Source organism: Mauremys reevesii, linkage group 11, assembly GCF_016161935.1.
Source record: "Mauremys reevesii isolate NIE-2019 linkage group 11, ASM1616193v1, whole genome shotgun sequence".
Lineage (NCBI taxonomy): Eukaryota > Metazoa > Chordata > Testudines > Geoemydidae > Mauremys > Mauremys reevesii.
Window position 1 is genome coordinate 43,335,196 of NC_052633.1, and position 27,735 is coordinate 43,362,930.

At 39.9% G+C, this 27,735-nt stretch overlaps 1 protein-coding gene across 4 annotated transcripts in view; it reads left to right on the top strand.

The window, feature by feature from the left end:
* Positions 1-27,735, top strand: part of COBLL1 (cordon-bleu WH2 repeat protein like 1) — a 142,393-nt gene that overhangs the window by 36,188 nt on the left and 78,470 nt on the right. The window contains exon 1 of one of the 4 annotated variants that reach the window (XM_039495801.1): positions 22,933-23,047. The exons of the other annotated variants lie outside the window; for them this stretch is intronic. The gene's annotated coding sequence lies outside the window, so the exon portion shown is untranslated. Of the gene's footprint in view, positions 1-22,932; positions 23,048-27,735 lie in introns of those variants that run through there. 4 annotated transcript variants of the gene reach the window in all.

The window sequence follows — 27,735 nt, forward strand, 5'->3', positions numbered from 1 at the left end:
TTTTTCGGGGAGAGATCTAAATGACCAGCCCCTTCCAAAGCTTGATGTGATTCATTCTCTTGTGCCTTGTGGGGGCAATGTCAAATCTATTGTATCTATTGATAAGTAATATTAGTGCCTCTGTCTGAAAGTGGGGCCAAAGGCTTGCTCACATTCAGTGTTAGGGACTATGAAAACAGAAATAAAATACACTGGTGAGGTGGTATATGGTAGCAAAGCAGTAAAAGGAAGCTTGCATTGCAGGTGTCCAGACTGTACTTGTCATGTAGGTACATAGAGGAATTTGGTCTCCAGGTCAGTTGGAGTATTGCCTTTCTTGATCATTACATTCACTTGAAGAAGAAAAAGAAAATGTGTACAAACACCAAGTTAATTTTTAAGAAGGGTACTACCATCTTCAGATCTCAGTGGTGTGAGGCCACTTGAATTTAACACCAAGCCAGAATGGCATCAGGAGCAGAGAGCAGCAACTGTGTGCTTGGATAGGTTAACCTGGCTGTTGTTCCATGCAGTGAGAAAAACAAGAGGAAGAGTTGTAACAGCTGTGTTTTATAGGTGACAATTTTATTTAAGATGATTTCAGAAAGTACCTAAAGTGCTAAGCATTAATATGGGTGCAAGCTGCACCACTGCAATGCTGATTCTTTGACTCAACAACTTGACTCAATCCCTCCTCACATGTAGGGAAACTTCAATTTTCACGTCAATATCCTGCCACCCTTCAGTGCCTTTCTATAACATCCTTGTGGGATCATTGGCATTCGACTGGCTGTTGTATTAATGAATTTGATCTAATCTTCACCAAATACAGTTCTCTCTTGAACATGATCCCTGTATTCTCACTCTGTGATCACTACTTGATTGCTCCCCACTTTCTCTCTCTCCCCTGTCCTTCCTTCTGTGGATTCTGTCAACATTTCTTAATTCTCTGCGGGTCTCTCTCTGACTCATGGTCTTTCATCCCCTGTATTCACATCATTGTAATAATCTTTGTACAAAATATGCTTTGTGAGGTATCATTTGAAAATTATAACTTGCTTGTCAATATCATCATGGGGAAACATATGTAGCAAGGTTATATGTAAAGCTATGACTTCCCCTTGTAGGATGTTAGCACACATTCAAACCCACACAGCCCTGACTAGGTAAAAGTTGTTAAACAGGTCTATCCGAAACAAAGGAATGTATGCTTACCTCATTTTACCTGTGAGTAGTAAAAAGGGTACTTGAGGCATCAAGGGTGGGGGGGAATAGCAGGAGACAAGACAGATCTCTATTTCAGCACACACAGGGGAGAGGAAAGCCTATGGAGCCACCTTAACCACCGGACTCCATGTCACCACCTTTACTATTCGAATAAACTTTGATTTGAGAGGTAATCCTCAGAAGAATCCACTTCAAAGGATGACTGGACTATAAAAGGGAAACACCCCAAGCCCACCTCCCCCTTTCACCTAAGAAGATAAAGGAACCAGCCCTTTGACTTTGAGAGGGATACTGACCTGATAGTTTGGTCAGCAATGTTGTTGGGAACCTGTGGTAAGGCTTTGACCTTGAACCAAGTCTCACTTGTCAAGTTTTAGCTACTAGAAAGTATTTTATTTCTCTTGTAATCATTTCTGACTTTAATACCTTATACTTGTACTCACTCAATCTATCTCTTTATAGTTAAATAAACTTGTCTTATTTTTAATATAAAGTAACCCAGTATTGTGTTTTAACTGAACTGGTTGGTAACTCCAATTAAAGTTGCAAAATGTTGAATATTACCCCTTATGGGGAACGAGGACCTCCCATATCTGAACTGCCCAGGTGAGAGCTGGACAGTGCAGAACGTACATTTTACGGAAAACTCAGGACTGGGAGTGTGTTGGGGTACCCTGCAAGTAGTAACCACGGCTGGTGGAAGCCAGTGTGTGACTGGACTGTTGCTGAAATGCTTCTGAGGTTAAAGCTGCTGGGCAAAGGCTGTAGCTGTACACAAACACCCAGGGTGTAACATGCATGCTGTTGTACTGTTTGTGAATGGACCAGTTTGGGAGCTGTGACAGCAAAACATTGTGAGGCAGCTAGGGTTACAGGATAGGCAGTGATACAACCTCTCACTGGTCCGGATTGCACCCTGCAGTTAACACATCCCTACCTGATTCCTGTTTTGACACTCTCTCCAATGACACTACTTTGCTGCCCCACTAATTCCATCCTTGGCTTTCTTCCCCCAGTAACTTCTACCTCATTCCTGTTCTTATGCTGCTCCCGGTCTTTGGAGGAAGCCCTGTGATTATGTTGACTTCTATGATTTTAGGTCTACTTCCTTTTTCCTCAATTCTCCTCTCCTCTTCTGGAAGACTTCTGTCTTTGCTCTATTCCAGTGTTACAGCAGATAATGCGAACAACTTTAGAAGGAATATAAAACATCATGCTTTAGGGTTTGGTAACTTCTAGCTAATATAAATTAGGATGAGACTTTCATGGAGGGCAGATTATTCCACATCTACTTACTATGGGGATTTTTTGTATCTTCTGAAACATTTGGTGCTGGTCACTCTTGGAGACAGGATGTTGGGCTAAATGAATCACAGGTTTGATTCAATATAGTGGTTCCTATGTTCATGTGTATTCTTCTTCCCTGATCTTCTATCTTGTATTTTTTATGCTGTCATTAAACTCTCTTCTGAGATCTTCTGCATCCAGCTCTGCCTGCCATGTTGACAGTTTTTTAATAAAAATAATTGGCATATGTAACAAGAACTCCCTCCTTCCCAGCAATTCTCACATCACCAAATCTTATTTCCTCCTTCAGCCCAGTCTCACTTCTTCTATGCTTCTTACCCTTCAGAACTTTCCTTCCTGTAGACTAGATTCTTTTTCTCTTTCCCGCCTTCTGAAATGTAGTTTTTCTACCACAGAGAACTGGTGATCAATACGTTTTATTTCCATCCACTTAACACTTCTGCTGCTTTCAAATAGCATAAATAAGTATCAGAAACATTCTTTGCGATTAGCCATTGGACAATAATAGAGGATTTGTAATAATGTATCCTTTCCAGTAGACACATGTTTGCCCTACTCTAGTACAAGTTCAGTGCATTTTTCTGGTTATGGTTAAGGTAGCCCTGTCTTTAATAGAAGCTTAAAAAATGGCACATTTTGGTGTTCACTCACTTCTAACCAATATATACACTGCTTTTTCTGGTGAAGACACATAAAAGTTTCTATTCTACATACTATATTCCTTTATGTATAATGGGGTTGATACTTAGGTTATTCCTTCAAAGATTCTTATCGCTAGTGATGATTATCTGACCATTCTGGAACCCTCTGTCCTGTGTTCTGTGCAGCCTTCTATGATTCTTCTCCATTTCCCAATTCCCAAATATTTCCATGTCATCTTCTAGTCTTCATCCCAAAATAGGCTCCCTGTAAAGCCTCCCTGCCCAGGAACTTGGAATGGAATTAACAAATAAGTGTAGTGACTCACAAATGTTCATTACAAATTTCAAAAATATACAGTGATTATTTTAGCAATATGAATATTGACTACACCTAAAAAAATCACCATGGCGCCAAAACAAGTACTCTGTTCTCTTACTAGTGTGTTAGTGGTTCTTCGATTTTTTTTGAAAGTCACTGCTCACATTTTTTCCTGCCTGCTTCCACCCACCAAACAAATAATTCCTGGCTCTCCATCTCCAAAGTTTAAAAACAGCCAACAAATCAGTTTGAAACATAACTTTAAAAAGGCCTTGCTTGCCAAGACTCAATCCAGAACAAATTTTTTTATTGCACAGTTATAAACCTCTGGAAATAGTGACTTATAATGCAACTGCTGAAGCTTCATCATGTGCAATAATATAAACTAGAGTTGTATATATTTCTCTTTGTGTAGTCTTAGGCGGGGGTTGAAAAATTTGCCTGACCCCCCTACTAGATGAGTGCTAAGGTGAAAAATGTGTGCTGTCACAGCCCCGAAGCTTCTTTTGAGTTCACAACTCCTTGGCCCTAGTTGCCTTGCTCATGTTCACATAAAATTGCTACTCACTCAGAGACCAAGTGAGTAGGTTTCTTAAGGCCTGTCTGTGGGTACCACTTGCATACGAGGATTAAGCTATGTATGTGAAATCTTGGTCCCATTGAGGTCAATGGAAGGCACCGTATGTTTACAAATGATATAATTTCAGGACAATCGCAGTAAATTGTAAATGTTAGTGCAGTAAAGATGTTCACTTCCATCAGGAAACTGCTGCTGTATTTGTATTTATATTTAGAAATACCATTAACCTGGGCATTTAATTGGGGCATGGTGCATTTCTTTTGTTTTCTTAAAAGTTAGTTTTGTAATGCATAGGAATAATATCATGTTGATTAAACACAGGATGTCATATGATTGTGTTACAATCTGTGAAGATGGTTTTTTTTTTTTTTTTTTTCCCCTCGACTTGCTTCAAAATTTCCTTTTGTTTAATGGGAAAAACCACTGATCTATCGCTCCTGGGACAAGTGTAGCTTGTAATTATTTATGGTGCTTTCTTTTCCTTTCTTTGTGATGCACAAATATGTTCCTGTCTGCCACACATTGGATCAGAAGTAGAAAGTTTTCATATAAATTCTGTTCAGGAATTAGTTAATATATTTGTAGAGAAACTAGTAATATAGTGGCAGCTGTAGAAGTATCTTGAAGTGGTAGGTTTTTCAGAGATACTTCTACCATCCTTGGGTGGCAGGTATGGTTCTACTACGAGGAAGCTGCGAGCAGGGAGGGAAACCTTGCTGGAAGGGATCTGCCAGCCTCTTTCCAGAATGGTGAGATTTCTGGGGTAAGTCTCACGATAAATTTTCCTGTTACATCCAGGGTAAACAATCTCTAAGAAGTTTTATATAGGAATATAGTAATTACAATATTGGATTAGACCCAAGATCCATCTAGTTGGTAACCTGTCTCTGATAGTGATCAGTACCAGATGCTTCAGAGTAAGTAGGCTGATGTGGGATAACCTGCAGTAGGCAGATATGGGATATTCTGCCCCTATCATTAGGTTTTATCCTGATCCCAATAGTTAAAGATTGACATAAACCATAAATCATGAGATTTAATATCTTTTCCAAAGTTGCTGATATAATTAATTATGGCCACTCTGGATATTCTTGACATCCATATAATTATTCAATCCCTTTTTGAATGATGTTAAATTCTTGGTCTCAACAACTTTCTGTGGCGCTGAATTCCAGAGTTTAATTACAGGTTGTGTGAAAAAGTATTTTTATCAGTTTGATGGGATTATTCACATGAGTAATAGCTCACTAAAGTGTAAAAGAGCTCTACAGTCTAGCCCTAAGCAGCATGAGATACTTTCTTTATAAAGGGTATGGAAGAAGTTATAACATTTTATAGTTTTTATGGAAATAAAAAAGCTGAAGGGCAAGATTATTAAAGGTGTTTTGGTACCTAGCTCCTATTGGCTGGCCCTACGAGCTCAATAGTTGTACCCTTGGGTCCATGTGAATCAGTACATGAGAAAAGTTGAGTACATGAGTAAGCTTTGCTGGCTCAAGCCCTAATTTATTACATAATTAATTCCAAAGTGTTAAAACATTGTATAATGTTTGACATATTGCTCTGTTATTAACACATCCAGCACAGTACCTCAGGCATTCTGAAACAATTGAAAGTAGACAGAATCATAATCAAATGTATTTTAGATGGACCAAAAGAAGGGAGTAGGTCCACTGAAATGTCAGATTAGACAGACTACTAAAGAACCCATTCGAAGTAGAGTGGCCTGTTAATAAAGAGACTGGATTTATGGTTTATTACAACAATTTGTAACCCACTAAACCCCCCTTTTTGCCCTATGACTGCAGAAGTTTTGACGGGCCGCTTTACATTGAATGGCCCCTTAGAATATGTGTAAACATTGCGTTGCTTACATTGACTGACTGTTGCTGCCTTTCAGAAGTCAGCCTGCAGTGCCCCACACTGACAGTTAAATCGGTGCAAGCCCTCCTTGTGAGGACATGCATCGCTGATACAAGAAACACAGTGTGGACATGCAAAAGCAATTTAATTACTGTGGTAGCTGTAAGTTGACGTTACTTAGGTCGACTTAATTTTGGTTACTTAGGTATAGACCTAAGGTGAACTTATTTTTGTACAGTAGACTGGAACTTAATCTGTTTAGTATTCCCATCTGTTTCTAAAAAATGACCACATGTGAATGGTATGTATTCATAAATTAATGAACAGTATGTTTTTGTATCCATATACAGGTTGCTATTTGACTGCATTTTCAATGGGGGGCATGAAAGTAGAAAGAACTGTGGATTTCTGATAGAGAGGATTACTGTGTGATGGGTTGGACACCCCCGCCTCCCATCTGGGAAGCCACCTGATGTGCTGAGGTTCCACCTTTTCCATCAGCCTGGGTTTCCTCACCCTGTCCTAGCTGTGCCAGGCCTTCAGGCCTTCTCCAGCAAACACATACAGGTAGGAACACACCCAGCTGCAAATGGACACAGAGACACTGAGATCAGTTCTGTGTGGGAGGAATCCGCTTGGGGATTCACCCAGTACTCATGTGCACACCCCATTTGGGGGGAGTAAACCCAAAATAATATTGTCTTGCGCTGTATAGAAACATCTGCACAGCGCAAGCTTGTAAAAATTCGCCCTCTCCCTCAATGTGGAGAGAGAGATGCACAGCCTTTTGCTCATGTGAATTGCACAAGCTGGGTTTTGAAATGAACAAGAAATAAGTTTAACTACAAAAGGTAAATTTTAAGCTATTAAAAGAGATGGCAAACAGAACAAAGCATATTACTGAGCAAATAAAACAAAGCATTCAAACTAAGCTCAGTAGGCTCAAGAAACAGGTTACATTGTAATTTCTCACCCTAAATGTTTTTTTAGGCAAGTTGCAGAGTTCCTGTGGCTTAGCGTTCCAGTTATTTCTCTTTACAGATTGGACTCTTGTCTGAGCCTGGACTTTCCCTTCAGGTGTCTTTTAGCAGTCTTCCTTCCTGGGCAGGAAATTGAGGACAGTCCTGTTTGTGTTACTCCCCAGCCTTAAATAGAATTTGCATAAAGTGGGAACCCTTTGTTTCGAGTGGAAAAATACCAGCTGTGTCCAAGGTGGTACTCTGTACCAGGTGCAGTGTCAAAGCAACGTCCCAGGAAGCTCCTCAGGATGGTGGGAGATTAGTATCTCCAAAGTTCTATTGTCCTCCTTAAATGGCTCATTCAGGCTGATTGCCTACTGCAGGGGTGGCCAACCTGATCCTGAGAAGGAGCCAGAATTTACTAATGTACATTGCCAAGGAGTCACAGTAATACGTCCGCAGTCCCTCATCAATTCCCTCCCGCCCACCGGCATCCTTGCCAATCAATGCTGCCTCCTCCCTGCCCGCACCTCCTCATCAGCTGTTTTGTGGCATGCTGGAGGTTCTTGGTGGGGTGTGTGTGGGAGGGGGAAGAGTGAGGGCACGTCAGGCTCAGAGGAGGGGGCAAGAAGGGGTGGAGTGGGGGTAGGGCCTGTGGCAGAGCCGGGGGTTGAGCAGTGAGCAGCCCCTGGCACGTTGGAAAGTTGGTGCTTGTAGCACCATACATACAAATTGGGTAAACACATTCAGTAGATCGATGGTCTCCAACCTTTTTATGCCCAAGATCACTTTTTGAATTTAAGGGCAACTCAGGATCTACCCTGATCCTTCCCCGAGGCCCTGCCCCCTCACTCCATTCCCCCCCTCCCCTCCGTCGCTCACTCTCCCCGACCCTCACTCACTTTCACTGCTGGGGCAGGGATTTGGGAAGGGGCTCTGGGCTGACCCTGGGGCAGGGGGTTGGGATGCAGGAGGGTGTTTGGGATGTGGGCTCTGGGAGGGAGTTTGGGTGCAGGAGAAGGCTCTGGGCTGGGGCAGAGTGTTGGGGTGCAGGATGGGGTTTGGGATATGGGCTCTGGGAGGGAGTCTTGGTGCAGAAGGGGGCTCCTTCTCTCAATGATTAGTCAAGTGCCCTGAGGTGATCTAGATGCACTTTTCAGTTGGTGCTGAGTATCACCACATCATCTAAGTACACAGATGCATGTTGTTACCACATGTAATCCATGAGTCTCTGGAGAATTGGCAGGGGCTCCATGAAGCCCAAAAGACATCATGGTGAAATGGATCATGCTCAGCAGAGTGGCAAAAGCAGTCTTCTCCCAAGATGCTGGCATCAGTACATCCCGTTACACCTCTTTTGATGCGAGTGATTAGCCAAAATTTGGGGTCTTGCAGATTGTTCTAGTTAAGAAGAGAAATTGATGATGGAACCAGGTATTTTTGTTGCAATTCTGTTTATTTACAAGTTTATGTACAAAGTCTTCTTTCCCTGAATGTGGAAAGAATTGAACCAGAGTTTTTTCCTGCCTACAGCATCAAACCAGTTTCAGCCATCATCCCCCTGAAAGCTCCCTAGGCTTTTCCTTAAGATCATGCTATTGCATTTGTTCAGGCTGTGGTGGAGCTTTCTGCTCCTTCTGTTACTGTGGTGGTGCTCCTGCTGCCTCCTCCCCTCTCCCATCTTTACCCAAAACAATACTCAGACAAGCACACTGCCCACATATTTCTAACTCCTGGATGGTATGCCTTCATTTTAGGAAGGGGCTGCTGAAACATTTGTTATAGCTATCTTAAATGAGGGGCTGTGGTCGCCCCCTACAGTTTTTAAATGAGGTTTAACCCAGCCTGTATCTGTATAAATGTCCAAAGCTTTTAGTGTGGCATTCATTAAATGTTTCTATTCTGTAACTGAAAAAGAGGGGGAAAAAATCACCTCTGTTGGCTTGGATTCTGTTTATAGTAGGTATAAATTTGGAGTATGTTTGGCCTCATCCTATTCTCTAAGGGTGTGTCTGCATGGGATTTTTAATCCAAAACTTTTTGATGCATCTCCAGTAACTTGCAGTATGCAACTCGCACAAGTAGTGAGCACACAGAATACCTGTTCCATTTTCAATTCTCATCATGTGAACACATGGCAACAGTTTGCTGTGAACTGAGAGCGTAGCATTCTTGGGGGTTATCTAGGGTCCTTTACTTAATTGCCAAGCAGCGTGCATCCTGAGGTTGATTTTGCTGTGAATTGTGGGAAGTCAATGGGTTCAAATTGTAAAAAAAACCCTCCTTTGTTTCCTTTTTCTGTGCCTCATACATTTGTCCTTGGTGAGGGGAAGGTGCAGGCAGCAGGCTTTGAATAATGTTTGGGATGGGTTGTGCTATAATTGTATAGGATCCTGTCCAGTTAATCAAAAAAACTGACAGGTCACATGTCCCCTACCGTGTTGCCTCCTTTTGTCCTTCATTGCAGTGTTCTTTCTCTTGAGCTGCTTGCTCTTTATCTGGCATTACTTGGCGTCACAGTCATAGGATTGTAGAACTGTAGGACTGGAAGGGACCTCGAGAAGTCATCTGCTCCAGTCCCCAGCACTTATGGCAGGACTAAGTTTTATCAGTTAGTTTAATCTTGTTTTCTGCCTTGGCCTTTCTGATTTTGCCCCTACATATGTGTGTTGTTTGTTTATATTCATCCTTCATAATTTGACCTAATTTCCACTTTTTGTAGGACACTTTTTTGAGTTTCAGATCATTAAACCATAGTAGTCTCTTACCATACTTCCTATCTTTCCTACACAGTGAAAGCTTGCTCTTGTGCCCTTAATAATGTCTCTCTGAAAAACTGCCAATTCTCTTGAACTGTTTTTCCCCCTAGACTTGTTCTATGGGATCTTATCTACCAACTCCCTGAGTTTGCTAAAGTCTGCATTGTTGAAATCAGTTGTCTTTATTGTGCTGTTTTTCCTCCTGCCATTCTTTAGAATCATGATCTCTACCATTTCATGATCACTTTCACCTAAGCTGTCTTCCTTTTTCAAATTCTGAACCAGTTCCTCCTTATTTGTCAAAATCAAATCTAGAACAGCCCTTCCCATGAAACCTCATGGACATCTGCTTTGCAATGTCCTTAAAAAGGACTTTATTCTGGGGGCAGGCCATGAGATCTTCCTGAACTGATGCTGCTTCCCTGTTGGTGATGAGATCCAGGGTCTTGGCATGGCTCTAAGCAGCTGTGTGAGGCATGTTGTGGGGCTTCTGGAGTGCTATTACTGTTGTATTGCTAAAGGAGATCCAGGAGCAAATGGGCAAAATCTTACTCCAATACAAATTAAAAAATGGGGAGTTGTCATCTTGCAAACTTCACATTATAGCATGAGAGGGCACAGAGATAAATGTCAGTAACAGTCAACCTGCAAAGCACAGTGGGATAGCAATTGGAAACATGACAAAAGTGGTGCACGGTAATTGCTTCAACACAAACAATAGGCTACATTAATACGATTTGAAGCAAAGCTAGTCTGCTTTGCAAGAGGACTCCAGAGTTTGTGATAAATTCTGAGTTATTGTGCAGTGACGAATTGTGTTGTGTGTATGCAAGCATTTTAAAACTGGATGTGATCCAGTTTAAACCCCTATGTAGACAAGCCGAGAGAAAAACCAACATATAACTTGATATAATTTGGAATAGTTGACATTGCTCAAGGTGAAAATGAGTAAATGTAAGAAAAGTTAGAAATAAGGTACATTTACAAACCTGTGTGTAGGAGTTTGTGTGGTGGTTGCTCACATTCCATCAGCATAATTAATACATTATTTTCAGGAGCAAATGTTTTTTGTCTCTCAAAAATCCTCAAACAAAACAATTTACTGTTAAAACTTCGTATCCAAGCTTGTGTAGCTTTCATGATAATTCTCCATAGAATAGAACCTGTTGTTTTGAGACAAAATCCAGTAGTAATATTGTAGAGGTAAGAGTTTATAGGACCTTAAATTTAGGGATGAAATCCTGGCTTGGTTGACTTCAATGGAACCAAGAGTTAACCCAATAACTAATAAACCATTGCACTATAACCTGTGTTTTTGTACACTTTATGTAATATTCCAGATACAAACACTAATCACCTTCTATGTGGTTGTGTCCAATCAGTACTCTAAGAACAATATTCAGTCAGTTTTAGGAATCTAACAAGGGAAGCAGATAGCAGTGCATCCTTGTCACTCTTGTCTTTGTGGTAACTGGCCTTAGTACAGGGGTTGGCAATCTTTCAGAAGTGGTGTGCCAAGTCTTCATTTATTCATGGTAATTTAAGGTTTCGCCTGCCATTTTACATTTTACATTTACAGGGGCGGGTGGATGGAACCCCAGACTGGCAGTGGGCTGAGCGGCTCAGCCCGCTGCTGGTCTGGGGTGCCGTCTGCCGGCCCCTGTCAGCTGGGGTCCTGTCTGCTGGCCCCGCTCAGCCCACTGCTGGCCCAGGGTTGTGTCCATCCAGGCCGGCAGCGGGCTGAGTGGGGCAGGCGGCGGGCACCCCTGGCTAGCAGTAGCGTGCCACAGTAAATTGGCATGTGTGCCACCTTTGATTGCCGACCTCGCCTTAGTATTTTAGAAAATTTTAGAGACACTTTAAATAGTGAAGAGTTTTAAATACCTTAACTCAGAATAGCCTGTTAATTTAATTTATTCTTGTGCCATTCATATTAAAGGTTTCCAAGAACAGTTTCAACCAAGTTGGTTCTTATAAAACAGCAGAAGAGTAATAATGACACATGCTAGGGAAGAAATAGAATACCTTATGAGTACAACACTTAGTGCTTAAAAGACTTCACAAATGTGATCGCAATGGTGAACTCATACCACAGCATCAAAATTAACTCTGAAGAGGCAGAAGCCAATATTCTGTATGTCTGTATCCTTCAGTCCTCATCCAAGGTTTTTCATGCTTTACTCGTAATCTCTTCTAACTGCTGAGTGACAGAATTCTCATCTCAGAACATGATTGTCTTAACTAAAGAGTTTGCTTAGTCTTAATAGCAATTTGGTGGTAGTAGTAGAAAAAAACATAATTGATTATGTTCTTTGTCATGCTACTGCTATTAAGTGCTTTTCTGTACTGTGTTACAAGAAGAGCTGGATGAATTTTTTTTTTTTTTTAGGGAGGAGGGATTTTTTTTTTAAAATAACATTTTGACTAAATCAAAATGTTTGAAAACATTTCAACTTCAGAATTTCCATTTCTTTTGACACAAGTTTTTTGGTATACTTTTGGTTGTTTTTTTTTTTAACTCTACAGGTAATATCACACTATTTTTTGCACTTGGCCCTCTTCTTCCAATGGGAGAAAAGTATGGGGGGGGGGGTTCACTGAAATGAATTTTTAATGTAAAAAAATCCTGAAAAATTATTAGAAAAATTTCAAATGAAACAAAATAACTTATTTTTCCTGGAATATATTTCCCATTGTCAATTAGCTATATTTACAAAGCCTGGGTCAGGAAAAATCAGTAGTTTGGGCTTTATTTTTTCTGATCTTCCACTGTAGTTCTTCCCTATCACAGCTGTGTACAGGAAAGAGAGTTGGTCATGAACCAGAAAGGAAAATTAGATGAAGGAACAGGAAAAGAATATACTTTGCTCTGAGGGAAAAATATTTTTCCTCATTTTTAAAACACACTTTACAAAATGTGAATTCATTACTAGTAAATAGTGTATAAATGTATAAAATGTTTAAAGAAATACCAGAATATTATTGACCAGTTTGTCATTGGTAGGGTGGGGAAGGATTATAAGAGCTATTTAAAGAAATCTGATGGGAATCTGTTCAGAAATGTTTTCATATTCTTTGTGAATGTTTTTATTCTGAGATTGCAGTGATTACTATACAGTACTCTTGGAAAATATATCTGAATGTTATGTTGTACACACTTCTCAAGCTCAGGCACCAGGAAGGTACTTTTGGGGGTTCATAGGGTAAAATAGCTCTGGTTGTTCAGTTTATACTAACAGCATTTCTGTATTTTACAATCTTGTATGGTAGATTTCTTTTAATGTGACTTTTTTGCTCTGAATTTCCTGGTTTTCAGGCATTTGTTTAAAATGATAATGCTCTGTTAAGGTTTTCCCTCTTACGTTTTGTAAGTACATATAATTAATTTAATTCTAACAAAGTTTTATTTGCTTGGGAAAACACTTACCATACATCTAAATGCTGTGTAGAACAGATAAATATGGAATTAGCAGTTTAGCTGTAAAGTATGGGGAAGATAGTATGCCTGCTAAATTGGGTGCTGTGCTCTAATAATCAGAAGATGGCTGTAGAAAATGTGGGAAATAAAGCCTTCAGACTAATTATTCAGTTGTGTTTAAAGACAAAAACAGGATACTGGTTGTATTGCTAGAGTAATACAGTATAAAACAAAGGATACAGCATTACTACTGTGAAAGGAAATGATTAGACCTCCCTTAGAGCAGTACTGTATATTGAATAATAATAACTACCATGCTTATCAAGGATATAAATCTCTCTTCTTTTCAACTGTGACCTGGTGGATCCACCTCAACTGTATAATTAAGAGAAAGTCATCAGTTATTTTAACCTACTACTCTATAGGGCAGATGAAAAGGGGATTATTTACATGTGGGTTCTATAAAAAACAACAATGAGAACCTTCCGGTATTTCAATTTGTGTTAAATATGTTTTAGTTTTAAAAAAAACATGTCAGTCTCTGAGGGATGTGTGTTGGTTACAAAGGGATATTATGGACATGCGTAAAGGAGGCCTCATACAATGATCAGTTTAGAGGGTATTGTATGACTTTAAAACCAAACTTTGTACTTCTTGGGTAATTTTTAAGCACTATGCCCAGATGTACAGACATTCCTTAACCTTTGTATTATATAATTTTAACATTAGCTTTATTAAAGTGCATACACTCAGGGACACCTTGGGAAACAAGGTAAGGAAAAATAATAAAATTGGAAATAGCAAAAAAGAAAAAGGAATAACTTGACTTTTCAAAGGAGTCAAAACATTAAGAAACCCAGTGATGTGGTAATTCGGTGTTGATATGCTATTTGTAAAAAGGGAAACCAAAGGGAATGATCTGGTAGTTTTATATCACTCGCTACTTTCTTGGAAGTCCAGTGTCACACCCAAGAACAACATGCCCCTCTAGGAAGGAGTGCTGTCAAATTACATACTGTAGAGCTAGAAAAATTGATATTTCAGTCTTGAGAGGTAGCTTCAAATTCTGTTTAGGTTCTAGTTGGAAATGAGTCGTTTTGCCTGCTCATTTATGACATATTTCTCTGTCATAAAACCAACATACCATTTGAAACAATTAGGCATGATTAGCTGTTTCTACTTAAGACAAGCCCAGATCTAGAACAGCAAGAGGAGTATAGATCATGGCAGAGGTGATAAACCTACAGGAACACTTGTACTTCTATAGGACTATCCACCATAGGATTTTACATTAAATACATCCCAAAAGTGAGAGAAGTGCATTTGTAGGCCTATATACTGTATTTGTGTGCAGAGGCATATGTATAACCAGTTATGAGCTGGATATTACAGGTGGTCCAGGTAGTGATACCTATAGTTTAGGTTGCCTAAGACATATAAGACCCTGTTTTTCAGTTACTTATAACTCTGGTAGACTTTAGCCATTGGGCTAAAATTTCCCTTGTCTCAGGCTGCATTTTTTTGGGGGAAAGTTTCAGCAAAAACAGGTCAGCCATTTCTGAGAATGAGGATAGGGAAAAATGCATTATGTTGCCCATATCTTAAAAAACAAACAAAAAAACCCCCTCCAAATGTAAAGCCATTTTGTTGAGAAGCTCTAGTGTTTCCATGCTTTGGAGCAGGGACTTGAAACTGGGCAAAGGGGTTGTCTTGGTGTCAGAAATGCCTTTTGATGTCGCTGTGAAAACTTGGCCAAATTTGGCCAACTTATGAGCTTCTGAAAAATTTCAGTTTGCACACGCTCAGTAGAGGCTTCTCAGATTATGGCAGCTAAATTCTCTGAAGAGTCTGCTAGCACTGGGTATGCTGCAGCCAGGGCTGCAAAGCACTTTCTCTGCATTAGCTGCTGTAGAGGCTGTGGTCGTGCTGTTGTGCACTGGAATTGTGAATAAGGATACTGTCTCTGTTGCACTATTAGTACTCCCATTGATGTTGCCGAGGCAGTGAGGAGGAGAAGAACATAACATAAGAATGGCCGTACTGGGTCAGAGCAAAGGTCCATCCAGCCCAGTATCCTGTCTACCGACAGTGGCCAATGCCAGGTGCCCCAGAGGGAGTGAACCTAACAGATAATGATCAAGTGATCTCTCTCGCCTGCCATCCATCACCACCATCTGACAAACAGAGGCTAGGGACACCATTCCTTAGCCATCCTGGCTAATAGCCATTAATGGACTTAACCTCCATGAATTTATCCAGTTTGCTTTTAAACCCTGTTATAGTCCTAGACTTCACAACCTCTTCAGGCAAGGAGTTCCACAAGTTCACTGTGTGCTGTGTGACGAAGAACTTCTTTTTGTTTGTTTTAAACCAGCTGCCCATCAATTTCATTTGGGGCCCCCTAGTTTTTATATTATGGGAACAAGTAAATAACTTTTCCTTATTCACTTTCTTCACATCACTCATGATTTTATATACCGCTATCATATTCCCCCCTTAGTCTCCTCTTTTCCAAGCTGAAAAGTCCTAGCCTCTTTAATCTCTCCTCATATGGGACCCGTTCCAAACCCCTAATCATTTTAGTTGCCCTTCTCTGAACCTTTTCCAATGCCGGTATATATTTTTTTGAGATGAGGAGACCACATCAGTATGCAGTATTCAAGATGTGGGCATACCATGGATTTATATAAGGGTGATAAGATCTTCTCCATCTTATTCTCTGTCTCCTTTTTAATAATTCCTAACATCCTGTTTGCTTTTTTGACTGCCGCTGCACAGTGCGTGGGTGTCTTCAGAGAACTATCCATGATGACTCCAAGATCTCTTTCCTGATTAGTTATAGCTAAATTAGCCCCCATGTATAGTTGGGGTTATTTTTCCCAATGTGCATTACTTTACATTTATCCACATTACATTTCATTTGCCATTTTGTTGCCCAATCACTTAGTTTTGTGAGATCTTTTTGAAGTTCTTCACAGCCTACTTTGGTCTTAACTATCTTGAGCAGTTTAGTATCATCTGCAAACTTTGTCACCTCACTGTTTACCCCTTTCTCCAGATGATTTATGAATAAGTTGAATAGGATTGGTCCTAGGACTGACCCTTGGGGAACACCACTAGTTATCCCTCTCCATTCTGAAAATTTAGCATTTATTCCTACCCTTTGTTCCATGTCTTTTTAACCAGTTCTCAGTCCATGAAAGGATCTTCCCTCTTATCCCATGACAACTTAATTTACGTAAGAGTCTTTGGTGAGGGACCTTGTTAAAGGTTTTCTGGAAATCTAAGTACACTATCTCCATTGGATCCCCCATGTCCACGTTTGTTGACCCCTTCAGAGAACTCTAATAGATTAGTAAAACATGATTTCCCTTTACAGAAACCATGTTTACTTCTGCCCAACAATTTATGTTGTTCTACATGTCTGACAATTTTATTCTTTACAATTGTTTCAACTAATTTGCCTGGTACTGACGTTAGACTTACTGGTTTGTAACTGCCGGGATCACCTCTCGAGCCCTTTTTAAATATTGGCGTTACATTAGCTATCTTCCTGTCATTGGGTACAGAAGCCGATTTAAAGGACAAGTTACAAACCATAGTTAGTAGTTCTGCAATTTCACATTTGAGTTCTTTTATAACTCTTGGGTGAATGCCATCTGGTCCCGCTGACTTGTTACTGTTAAATTTATCAATTCCGAAACCTCCTCTAGTGACACGTCAATCTGTGACAATTCCTCAGACTTGTCACCTACAAAAGCCAGCTCTGGTTTGGGAACCTCCCTAACATCCTCAGCCATGAAGACTGAGGCAAAGAATTCATTTAGTTTCTCCGCAATGACTTTATCGTCTTTTTAAGTGCTCCTTTTTTATCTCGATCGTCCAGGGGCCCCACTGGTTGTTTAGTAGGCTCCCTGCTTCTGATGTACTTAAAAAACATTTTATTACCTTTTAAGTTTTTGGCTAGCCGTTCTTCAAACTCCTTTCTGGCTTTTCTTATTACATTTTTGCACTTAATTTGGCAGTGTTTATGCTCCTTTATATTTACATCACTAGGATTTGACTTCCACTGCTTCTTTTACGTGGTTGTTAAGTCACGGTGGCTCTTTTTTAGTTCTTTTACTGTGTTTTTTAATTTGGGGTATACAATTAAGTTGGGCCTCTATTATGGTGTCTTTGAAGAGTGTCCATGCAGCTTGCAGGGATTGCACTTTAGTCACTGTACCTTTTAATTTCTGTTTAACTAACCCCCTCATTTTTGCACAGTTCCCCTTTCTGAAGTTAAATGCCACAGTGTTGGGCTGTTGAGGTGTTCTTCCCACCACAGGAATGTTAAGTTTTATTGTATTATGGTCACTATTTCCAAATGGTCCTGTTATAGTTACCTCTTGGACCAGATCCTGTGCTCCACTCAGGACTAAATAGAGAATTGCCTCTCCCCTTGTGGGTTCCTATAACAGCTGCTCCAAGAAGCAGTAATTTAAAATATCGAGAAATTTTGTCTCTGCATTTCATCCTGAGGTGACATGTTCCCAGTCAATATGGGGATAATTGAAATCCCCCACTATTATTGAGTTCTTTATTTTGATAGCCTCTCTAATCTCCCTTAGCATTTCATCGTCACTATCACTGTCCTGGTCAGGTGGTCGATAATAGATCCCTAATGTTATATTCTTATTAGAGCATGAAATTACTATCCATAGAGAGTCTATGGAACATGTGAGTTCACTTAAGATTTTTACTTCGTTTGATTCTACATTTTCTTTCACATGTAGTGCCACTCCCACGCGACCTGTTCTGTCCTTCCGATATATTTTGTACCCCGGAATGATTGTGTCCCATTGATTGTCCTGACTCCACCAGGTTTCTGTTATGCCTATTATATCAATATCCTCCTTTAACATGAGGCACTCCAGTTCACCCATCTTATTATTTAGACTTCTAGCATTTGTGTACAAGCACTTTAAAAACTTGTCACTGTTTATTTGTCTGCCCCTTTCTGATGTGTTGGATTCTTTATGTGAATGTTTCTTGTCTGATCTGGCCCCTACTTTATCCTTTTCCATCCTCTCCTCCTGACCAAAACCTAGAGAATCTCTATCAATAGACTCTCCTCTAAGAGAAGTCTCTGTCCAATCCACGTGCTCCTCTGCTGCAGTTGGCTTTCCCCCATCTCTTAGTTTAAAAACTGCTCTGCAACCTTTTTAATGTTAAGTGCCAGCAGTCTGGTTCCACTTTGGCTTAGGTGGAGCCCATCTCTCCTGTATAGGCTCCCCCTATCCAGGGGTGAAAGTAACTACGACACTTAACAGTATGAGGGGTGGCTCTGGCCCCCGGAAGGGGCGAGGCCTCTGGCAGAAAGGGCAGCAGTGGCGTCCAGAGCCCCAGGCCCTTTTAAATCGCTGGCCCCGGGGCAGCTGCTTCTTTTGCCCCCCCCCCCCCGCCTGTCAGAGGCCCAGGAGGCAAAAGGGGCAGGGCCGTTAAAGCGCTGCAGAGTCCTTTGCCGCAGCAGCGCTTTAACGTTGCTTAGGGTGACCAGATGTCCCGATTTTATAGGGACAGTCCTGATTTTTGGGTCTAATTTTTGTATATAGGCTCCTATTACCCCCCTCTCCTCCCTGCATCCTGATTTTTCACACTTGCTGTCTGGTCACTCTAACGTTGCTCCACGTCCCCGTCCCCGTCCCACCCCCACTCTGTTGGCGGCTCCATCAACGGGGTGGGGGGGGGGTGGGGGCGCAGCAACATTAAAGTGCAGCTGCTGCAAAGGACCATCCTTAAAGTGCTGCTGTGGCAGCGCTTTAATGTCCCTGCCCCTTTTGCCTCCCCTGTCGGTGCTCTGCTGGTATGGACCCTACTGGCAGGGCCGCCAATGGGGAGAAGGGGCAGCAACATTACAGTGCTGCTGCAGCAGTGCTTTAAGGACAGTCCTTTGCCGTGGCAGCACTTTGAGGATCCTTAAAGGAGGGGCTGTCTGACCGGAGGTGGGACAAAACTAGTGTCCTGGAAAGCCTCATCAACATATCTCTCTGCCTTTCTTAGCTCCTCCAGTTCCGCCACCCTGGCCTCCAAAGCCCGTACACGGTCTCTGAGGGCCAGGCGCTTCTTGCACCAAATGCACACATACGCCACCCGCCCACAGGGCAGGCAATCATACATGCTGCATTCAGTGCAATAAACTGGATTCTCTCCTTCAGCTACCTAGGTTAATGAAAGGGTTTTGTTTAAATCAAAAAGTTTTGAATATAGTTTAGTTTACAGGTTTAAAAGGACTCATGTGAACCTTGCCCCCTTCCCACTCCACTTGTGAAACTCCCTGTTAGCAGCCCTGTTCACAAAGCTCCTGGTTGCTTGCTCACCACTTTATAAAGCCCTGGCCTTCTTGATAGCCCCAGAGTCTGACAAGAAAGCAGAGGGATGGGGTGGGGACAGAGAAAATAGGAGATTTGAGAGGGAGGGGGCAGGGCTGCAGTAGACAGAGGGTGGGGCGAGTGGATGCAATCTTAATTCTGGCATTTCCTAACTTTTGAGGGCTTGACTTTGCAACCTTAATATTCTTTTAATGTTTTTTTGATTGTAATATATGATCAGGTGTGAATTTTATGTTCTGAATCCATATTTTCTCCAAAGTTTGGTGTTTTGGTTTTGCTTTTCCATTTTGGCTCTTTATAGTTGCTGAGTTCATATCTAGACACCCGTGAAGGTTGAAGGAGAGGTGAAGATGCTGAGACTGATGTTCTAGTTTGTACTTCTATCTCCGGTGGTCCTAACTAAAAGAGCAAATCTATATCTATCTATCTATATAGTGTGTGTAAAAAATAAGAGTCTTCAATGGGGGCCAGTGTTGTACCATCCAGAAAATGGCACATTTAGACTTCTAACTTCAACCATAAATTGGGCTGTTATGCCCAGCCATTATTCATCTAAAACTTTCACAGACTGGAAGTCTGAACAATCAATCAGACTGAGAGGATAGTAATGTATGGATTAAGATTTTTTAATGAAAATGTTGTGTTGTCTAAATAAAAATTGAAAAAGTTCATTTCACTTAAGAATATTGTTAATTGGTCAACCAAACCAGTGTGTTAGGTTAAGCTACATTTTTATGTTCAAATTTTCTTTTTAAAGCACACTTGCATTACTAAGCCATATTATGTATGAATGCTTTACTTAAGTCAGTTAACAGAAATGTAGGTGAGACCTATTATTCACTGAAAGGACACTTTTTGAGTACTTTTCATTATTTCTTTTAATGCATACTTTGCTTAGATGAGCTTTTTAAGATTTAAGCCTTGATCCTGAAAAGAGTTACACACCTGCACTGAATAGGACTATTTACAGTGCATAAAACTAGGCAGATTTGTAACTGCAGGATTGGGATCTTACTGATTTCCCCCCCACCCAACTATTCTCCCCTAGGGGAGGGGGAAAGTCCTATAGGTTTTAATAGAACCCTATTGGACTCATACCTAAGCAAATGCTTATAACCACTTACAGAATTTAATTGAGAATGAAATATTCCTTAGAGGCTCCCTGAACCACAGTGCAGAATTCTATAACAAGGATATAATTTTCTGTTAAATTCTCGAAGACTTTTCTGTGAGGGCATCCATTGCAGGTAGAAAGCCTCAGTGTTTTTTGTAGTATGGCTTATGCATGTCTAATCTGTGCCTCAAAACTAAAGTAAAAGCATTAAAACATTTATAGGAAAAATAACTAGTTTGGAAATATATAAACCTTGCAAATATGTTCTGATTTTAGACTTTTTTTTTAATTTAAAAAAACAAAAACCTAAATACACTAGTTAAAAAGCAATATTTACTCCTTAAAAATAAACCATAATTGGCTTAAAGTAAATAGGGAGCAGTTGGCATAAATGGCAAAACATGGTCAATAGAAGATTTCCCTATAGAATTCTCCTGGCGGCCATTTACTGCTGTGTCTGGAAATGAGTAAGTGGTAACTGGGTTTGATTAAGGAGCTGCCAGACGGTACTAAAGCATTTTAATTATGGCTGCCAGTATTACCTGGCTTCCCACCCATGGAATAATTGGAATGTGTCTTGGAGTTCTTGGTTTGGGTTATTTGCAGGGGTGAGTAAACAGCTATGGCTTTTTTTGTGATGTATATTGTGCTTCAAATTGATCTACGATTTGTTTTTTCTGCAAACAATTTTCACAGGTTTTGGCCACGCAGTACATGGGCCATGCCCACAGACCTCAACAGATATATTTAAATGGAGGTTATGCAAGGCTGATAAGTGATTGGTTGTTAAATGAAGTTGTGTCTTCAGCGTCTCTCAGCAAAGAACAAACTCTGGAGAGCTGCTGATGCCTCTGAGAACAAACATTGACATGTTTCAGTTTAGACGGCTTTCTGCTTATGCCTCATGTTATCTGTGTTGCTTTCCACTTCTCCAGTAAAGACGCTCATAAAAGATAAAATATAGACTGTTTATTGCTTAGTCTTCTGCTGCTGATTATTCCTTTTTTTTTTTTTTAAAGTGCTCTGTGGCCTCATAGTTACCAGTGCAGTAACCAACTATGAGGATTGTATCTTCAAGGGAGAACTAAAGAGCAGATGAATTTCTCATCAACCAGGATATTCCTAGTAATAAAAATGGGGATGGAAATGCAGGCAGTATAATTTATGTCAAAATGAAAAGGTGCCTTTTTCCATGAGGCACATAGAAAAGGCTTTAAAGACAAAAACATGTGTAAGTCAGAGATGCGTTCACACCATCTGCTGTCTGACCCTTCAGCTGAATGTTGGCTGGGGGCATGAAAGTGCGTTTCAGCTTGTTCCATGTATCCCATAGAGGGAACTTCAATAAAATAAACCTCTCTTCTTTTTTTTCCCTTCTGGTCCCTTCAAAAAAAGCCCAACTGAGCTCTTTCTATTTATTTGGCCTGTATAGCCCTAAATGGTTTTGGCCTTTGCTACTTCTCAGACAGACTCTCCCCGTGTGATTCTATAGGAGTTAGTCAGTGGAGGAGGTTGGCCTAACACGTCCCAGGTTTAACTGGCATAAGAACTTACTTTGATATCATAGCAGCAATTTGAACAGCCTGTCTGAAACATTGCAAAGTCTCAAATCATTGACAGATTTATAGATCACATGAATAGCTATTTTGGGCTTTGTATTCCCAAGCCCAAGCATTCAAAAATTATGACTGATGCTTTTAAAATGAGAGAACAATAAAATAAAACGAACAGAAAAGACCCAACCAAACAACAACATATATACCGCAGGAGATCAGCTTTTAAAGTGGGACATTTGGGATTTTTTTTTATTTGCCTTTTATTTTTTTTTGAGCCTGTAAGGCTAACATTTTCAAGCTCTCTTTCCCTACAACTATCTGGGCTAGAATTTCATATATATGTATATATTTTTAAATGAAAGCTGAAATATAGGAATCCAGGAACTGGTACTTTGGAAACAACATCAAATGTTGCAAGATTCATGATAAAATCATGAAAGTTGGCAATGCTGATTTTTGAAGAGGCTGAAAGTGTATAACAGGAGAGAGGGTAGAATCCTGGTGTAGCATCCTCAAGAGACAAAGCATGTAAGTTTGAGATTAGCTCTGAGGGAATACAAAAATAAATGAATCATGTTTAAGCCTTAAAAAAAGAGTCCTTATCAATGAGAATAATAGCTATTCTTTAGTTTGCCTGTGGGCATTCATTACATGCACCCTCCCTTTTAGATAGTCTTATAAAAAGGAAATCCATGAAGTACACAGGGATTAAAACCTTGGTTAATTTCATTTGCCTTGGTATTTCATTGCTATTTCACTACTGGAATCTCATTAGAAAGTACTGCACATTTTTTAATATGCATAACCTTGTTATAAAAACCTGTTTTTTTTCCTCCAGCTGAATCATTCCTCTGGATATGCAGTACAAGTCTAATAATGTAACACTTGTGCCGCTGAAATCTGTTGTTCGTGCCCTTCTACTTCTCTAGTTTCATTGGAAATAAACCAAAGAGGTGAGAAAATAGTATTTCAAGAGTTTGCAGAGGGTTAATTTCAGGTTGGCCAAATAAATATTATTTTAAGTAGCTAAGTTTCTATGTGATGCGATTCCAGATGGAACATAGCAATGTAGAATTTTAAAGCAGCAAATGCCAAGAAGGGGGTAGAGATTATTTAGGAGGGCTCACAGAGATGTAACTTGGAGTTTTAGGATGAAATTAAGATGTAAAATATAGTCAGCTATGAGGTAAAGCTTCTTGATGGTAAATTGTAACAGTTTCTGGAATTAGTTACTCAAGAGAAGTGTTGAAAACCCCATCACTTGAGACTTGTATAACTAGGCTGGATATAATTCTAGAAAATGTAGTTTAAGGAACCACCCTGTACTGGCAGGCAGATTGCCTGCCTGCCTGCCTGCCTGCCTGCCTGCCTGGTGTTTTCCATTTCTAGCATCTGTGAGTCAGTCTAAAATTTAAGACATTTGAGGAGTTTTTATGCACGTATCATAACCAAGTTGTACTTCTGTATATTTTGAAACTTTTTTTTCTTCCAAACATTTGGTTCAGATTTATCTCTTCTTAAAAATCATCTACTTAGAATGGTGACCAGACGTAACAGTAGCAAATCTCATATTATTGAACTTTCTGGCTGTAGGAAATGAGTCACATTTCATCATATTAGTAAAATAGATTCATATGTACATTCAGGCGACTTGTAGTCACTTAAAAATTTTATTTAAAATAAACTGTGTAGATAAGACTAAAATAAATGATTCCATTCCAACACTAGTGGGTACACTATTTACTACCATGAGTAATCATACTGATATCCATGGGATTATGCATGAAGGTCCAGTCTGATGGCTCCCCTGCTGGTCACCCACCAAACAGCCATAAGAGCATGCAGAGAGCTTGGATATAGGGCGGTTACTTATTTATAGCCCTCAAAATGCACAGAACCAATGAAAAGACAAGGTGCCTGCCTTAAAGATCTTAGTCTCATTTATTTTTCTCTCATGTCTCAGAGCCTGGAGAGACATGAAGGGGGAAGTCAGGTCAGTAGTGTGGATAGTGGTGAGTAGCCTGGAAACATGTGACATTGTTCTTGTTGGTATTGGTAATTACTAGTATTACAGTAGCACCTAGAACAGGGGTGTCAAGGTCCAGATGTCTTAGTCGGAGTAGACTCCAAAGAAAATAATAAAAAAAAAGATAAGTAAATAAAAAGATTTCGGGGTCTGTTTGAAAACATCTGGTGGTCTGAATTTAGTGAGGGTTAGGTCCTGTATAGGTGGCAGATTTGAGACACACCACTGTCTTAAATTCAGAGGTTACTTAAATGACAGTGAAGAGGTGTAAGTCAAATGTCCAGCGGGAATCGGGGCAGGACTAGCCAGAAAAGCAACCAATGGGTGGTGTAAAATAAATGAATTTCAAGGGGAGGATCTTGCTTACCCTTTGTTACACACTCTTCCTGGTTGCTTTTTCTGCTATAAATTCATTTCTATCCTCTTGATGTACAAGTTACCACATCCAAAAGCTATGCTAAAAGATTGCAAAATCAAAAATTTGGAAATTCCAGAATTCAGGTTGTCTTTGCAATCTTAATTTGGCCCCTTTGTGCTTATACATTATGATGTAGTCTCAGATTACATGATCACATGCTATTTATCCCACTGCCATGCTCCCCCTTTTTTTGAGATTGGAAATATAGCCTGAGGAAGTGGATATGACAAACAAGGACACAAATACAAAATGGAAGCATCACCTTTCAGATTCTGAGAAGATGCTGTACATCGTGCTCTGTTGTTTAAAGATGGGAGAAGAAAACCCTTCTTTCCATTAAGCAGCACAGAAGCAGTTGATCAGAAATAGAGAATCCTTTTTGTGTCAATCTATGTTCCAGACCTGAAGTCTATTCTTGAGGAGGAGGCTGCTGGAATGGATTTGATAAGGAAGGAAAATCCAGATGCCGTTATGATTCTAGAGACTGTCAGTTCAGTAACATGATTTATGGGACCACAGCTTTAGGAGGTAGTTACATGGGAATAAGACTTGTTCACATCTGGAGAAAGACTTGATCAGATCTGTTCTGGGGAAAAGCAAAACAGACATTTGATACAACTGACCCAGGAGGGAAATGTATAAGATCCTTAATCAGAGAATCTAGAAAAGCACAGAAAGGTCAAACAAGCCTCTGTTCCATCTGTCTGTTACTCCACTCACGTCTTGTCAAAAATCTAGATTGTAAGGTCCCCACAAGAGGAGGTACACCCTTATGTGAAGCACCTAGCATGATTTCAGACCTATATATAAGCCACCCAATTGGGTGAACAGTCTTAGGTTGTTGGCAATAGAAGAAAATGTCAGGATTTGATATGGAATTGCCTGTGTAACTCAACCCTAAAACAATCCCATCTATAGCATCCATTCCTGGGCTCATTCTCAGAGTCATGAGTAAATATTATCAGCTTCCAATTTATGGTCTTCTGGTACTGTTTGTACTTAGGGGAGTATCTTGAGATAACTTAGTATTTGCTGGAATAGTAGCTCTGCAGATGTGCTGAATTTATATGCCATCAAGTACCCATTTTTTAACAATCCAAATATTTATTTGTATTGTCTGTTTTTTCTGATCTCATGCAGATTGGCAGTACTTTTAGAGGAAGACATTTTCTGACTTAAAACAATAAACAGAGAACAGATGCATAGCTATGTAATCAAGTGACCCAGAGAATGTTAGTTCCCAGGGTTGTATGTCCTGTGTGTGTGTGAAACCAGAACTTGTACTTTGTCCAGTATTTCAGTTAGTCATGACCATGAGAGAGCATTTGACTGGACTCATTTTCTGCTACCTTCCCAGGGTATGGGAATGTGCCATGCCATATTTAATAAGAATGACTTGTCTTTACTAAACTTCGGCCTTGGGCTGGGTATGTGCACAAGGTTCTCTGCAACAGCTAAACCATGTGGGTCCAGTTACTACTTCGGCAGCAAAGTGCCTTCTTTACCATTGCTTCTGATCTTCAGTTTATTGAAGAAAAAACAAACAAACAAAAAAAACATTGCTCTGGTCAATGTATTGGGAAATAATAGTGGAAACATAGGGAAATAATAGTGGAAACATAGATCCCTCTACCATGTTGAGCTCCTTCTGGATGTACTGACTCCTGTCACTTTCTTTTTCTGTTGTCAGTGATTGTTATATTTGCTTACTGGATTTTGGTAAAATGTTTTTTTAACTATCTAAAGTAACTTTAATTGGATCAGAATAATAATGGGAATCTTGGATTTTCAGCATCTTTGAAACATCAGGGCACTCTTATTTAGGTACCTAAATATGGATTAAGCTGCCTAACTTTAGGCACCCAAGTGTGAAAATTATGACCTGGATCAGTCTATAGTGGGCCGAACCAGATCATGGAATCAAAACACACTGATCTTTTGGTCTCAATTTGTGTCTTGGGATTATTTTCACTTAAAGGTGAAAGGTTTCATATCCAGTAAGTCACAGAATAAAATGTGATTCAAGTTATTAGTGACTGATTGTGGTGGTGGTTTGATAATTTATGTACTGAATTGCTGATCCAAGACCATTTTTACAAGAAAAATGTGTCCCTATAATATAAACTACCATCTCAAGAAACTCTAATTGCACTTCTTAGCAGAAGGTCTGAATATGAAGTGAGCAAAGAGAGTTAACTAGTCTCACTGCTGGAAATCTCTCCAGAAAAATATTGAAAAACATAGGTAGGGTGGGAAAGCTCACTCTTTTGCTGTCGTTTCTATACTTGTTTTATGGAGAAAAAGAGGATTCATGGCTGTTAAACTGTCAGTACATGACCTTTCATGAACATGGAAGTCACTTGAAGACAAAATATTCTCCAGTTTCCATTTTCACATTAAAGTACTTCTATGAATGATTGTCTTTAGAAGTTAGGATAGTGTGTGTGTATATAGCATAATAGATATAATTCTTCAAATAAGTAATTTTCTTCTGAATTTATGTGTAGGATACTTAATCTGAAATATTCTCTTTTAAAAAACAGTCTAACCCCAGAAGTTAACTATTCCTTTAAGAATTATGAGCCCTGTTGTACAGTATGTGTTTATTTAGGGCCTGATCTTGCTTCTACCAGAGTCGGTGGAAATTTTTCCATTGTCTGCAATGAGTGTTGGAGCAAGCCCTTAAATTTTTGGCAGCAGCAATAAGCATTTCCGAACTCTGGTGACGAACTGGTTAATATCACTGTCTGTTTAGACATAATACACTTTATCAAAATGTCTGCAGTTACTAATATGCCATATTTTCCTGTGACATGGTAATTTCCCCCCGTTTTTTTCTTGATTGTTGAAGGAAACCGTCGTGCAGGGCTTCATTTGAGAAAATGAAATACAGTTGTTTGTTGGCAGACAGCACAATTAGCAATGAGCTTTGGAATTTTCATTTGACCGAAAAGATTCTGCCTTTCAGAGTGACTGCCCTCTGGGGTAGGAAAAAATCAGAAATAGTTTGTAGCTGAGCTGATGACCTAATTCATAAAATGATGTAATTGGGCTAAAATGTAATTGTGATTAACTGTTCTAGTATTATATAGTCACTGCTAAAATCTGATGATGTGTTTGTACTGATCATTAAGATAATTTATTACGGATATATTTTGGCAAGAAAGTGAAATATTTATAACTCAAACACAAAATAT